The sequence below is a fragment of the Lygodium microphyllum genome, chromosome 26 (assembly GCF_053477565.2).
Source record: "Lygodium microphyllum isolate KBCC chromosome 26, Lygodium_microphyllum_v1.1.10, whole genome shotgun sequence".
NCBI lineage: Eukaryota > Viridiplantae > Streptophyta > Polypodiopsida > Schizaeales > Lygodiaceae > Lygodium > Lygodium microphyllum.
The window spans coordinates 51632757-51635597 of NC_141160.1; the positions used below are offsets into that span (position 1 = coordinate 51632757).

A 2841-nucleotide genomic window follows, 5' to 3' on the forward strand; every position below is an offset into this window, starting at 1 on the left:
TATTTTAATCAAGAAGATTAGCTTAATCTAATCCCTCATGGAGTCTATATAAAGAGCCTATGGAGAATGGGAGAGAATGACAATGACAAGCACATGAGAGCACTCTAGAATACCCTCATTCTAGTCCATCTCTTTGAGGTGAGTTCTTTTATTATGTAGCATAATGGCAAGCTTCCTCTACCTCTTGTCCTCTTGTCTCCCTCTCTTGTCATCTTCTCTTTCCATGAATACATAATGGCAAGCTTCCTCTACCTCTTCTCCTAATGGCAAGCTTCCTCTACCTCTTCTCCTCTTGTCTCCCTCCCCTCTCATCTCTCTCACTCATATTATAATAGGGTGTCTAGTACATATATTCTCTCTTGTAAATTTATGTCTTGGTTCTTTTGATTCTCTTTGTGAAAAGGAATGTCCTAGCCCATCCTCCCTTTGGCTAGGTGGTGCCCCTCTTTAGTTCTCTTAGTGAGGATTGGAGGTTGGATGGGTAAGAGGTAACCCGTTCATCATTTCAGCCCTCAGAAATAATCATCAAATTGACTGATAAAAGCAAGTACAGTCTTTCCATCACGTAATCCATTGAAAGTACGAAATTTGAAGTTTCTTTTACTTATCTTTGTTTCTTTCCGAATAGATTGGGCTTCAAGTGTTGCATCGATGGTACATCGTATAAGATCGTCAGGTTGTGATCCATCTTGGTTGGTGGTAGATCGTTGCAGATTGGCCAATTGAGCTTCCAAAGCTTATCGTGCTCTTCGTTCCTCTTGAAGCTGCATCATAATCAAATCCAACTTTTGCTCCATTGTTGGTTTGGGTAGATCTTCTTCAGCTATAAAATCTTCCATAGTTTGATCAGTCATCCTGCAAAATTCCAAAAGACCTCACACAGTCGAAACCTTGTTAGCGGGATGAGCGTAGCTCAAAGGCGGCTTTACAAGGCTTGTATGTATATTTTTTTAGTTTGGCTTTTGTAGTATTTCTCCTTTACGATTGCGAAATTCGATGTCACAACCATCTTCCAAGAAAATTATTTTGCGTATAGATTGCATATAGACTGCGTATTGATGATTAATTGCTGTAATTTGCTTCTGTCAGTTCACAGGTGTGAATAGGGGCTTCCAGAGGGTAGTAGACTGATTCATGAGTTGCTGAATACGAACTGCCTTTATGATAGTTATTGAAGATGACTTGTAGGAGCTTAGTAACTTGAGTAACTTAGAGAACTTGTAGTTTTAAGCTTTAGTAACTAAGCGTGATTTTGGAGGACTTCAGGAGCTTTTCGCCAGATTCGGTGACGGCCAGTTCGTGTTGCCGCCGTCGACAGGTGAAAATGGATTATGAAGCTTTTAATAAGCTTCTTTTTGGAAGCCTTATAGCTTATCCTTTAAGCTTGAAAAGCTATGGCAAGGAATTTCTTATCTGTGAAGAGAAAACCAATGACTTCTTGAAGGATCTTCCCGCGTGGTCCTCCGCTTGTGCAAAGGCCGGTCCCTCGCGATCTGAGTGTACAGCAAGGGGTTCTTGACTACCAGGAACATGTTGGTATCGACTGTTGTCGTGCTGCTGCACATCCGAGGTGTGAAATCCACCCAAAAGTTGTGTGTGTGATTTGATACTTTGTACATACTTAGTCGTTATGTTTGCTCTTTTATTTTACGTGGGTAATATAGTGAAGAGGGGTTTGAAGCAAGAGGAACCATTGATTTCTTACAGCTTGAAGCAAGTAGGGCTCTCTCCCTGTGTATGCTGACCAGTACCCATCATACCAGGTTCTCTCACTTCGAGAGCTGGGCATGCACAACAACAGCAGAGACATGTGAATGACAACACCAGCTGCTCCCTTCCATCATCAAAGCTTTCACATTTCTGTCCACCCATCATGATGAACAATCCCAGATTCATCAAGTGTGTGACTGTGGGAGATGGGGCAGTAGGCAAGACCTGCCTTCTTGTTTCATATATTAGCAATACTTTCCCTACTGATTATATTCCTACTGTGTTTGACAATTTCAGTGCCAATGTTATTGTCGATGGATTTACCGTCAACCTTGGACTCTGGGATACAACAGGCCAAGAAGATTATAACAGGTTGCAGCCTCTGAGCTATAGAGGAGCATATGTATTTCTTCTAGCTTTTTCTCTAACTAGCAAGGCAAGCTATGAAAACATTATTTTAAAAAAAATGGATTCCTGAATTGACATATTATGCACCTGGAGTTCTTGTTATTCTTGTTGGAACCAAACTTGATCTAAGAGATGACAAACAATTCTTTACGGACCATCCTGGTGCTGTCCCTATTAGCACTGCTCTTGGAGAGGAACTTCAGAAGCAGATAGAAGCTGCTGTCTATATTGAATGCAGCTCAAAAACACAACAGAATGTGAAGGTTGTTTTTGATGTTGCAATCAGGGTTGTAGCATCAGGGTTGTGCTACAACCTCCAAGGCAAAGGAAGAGGAAAAAGAAAATCGCATCAGCAAAATTGTGGGGTTATGTAATAGGTATGCTCATACGGGCATTTGGAAACATCAGAGTTTCTCTAAACATATGTCATGGCAGTCAAGTCATACTGCATTTTGGTATAATGCTTCTCCCAGGCTGAAATAGTCTTCTACTGTATGATGTTGACACTCAATTGGTGACCTTAAGTTATATGTACACCGTTCGTACGATTCACTATGGAAGTAGTCTGAAGAGTTGTGAACAGCACTGCTTTTCAGATAACCAATGGCTCTGAACTTCTAACTGAAGATTAGGAGAATGCAAAAGGAAAAGTGAGTGCAAGCTGTCGAATCTGCAGCTATGGATCTTGACCAGATTCAAAATGGGGAGCACATCATCTCTGCA

General features: G+C 41.2%; 1 pseudogene; it reads left to right on the top strand.

The window, feature by feature from the left end:
• Positions 1–1873: 1873 nt before the first annotated feature.
• LOC148013260 (rac-like GTP-binding protein 5 pseudogene) lies at positions 1874–2492 on the top strand (annotated as a pseudogene).
• Positions 2493–2841: the final 349 nt, after the last annotated feature.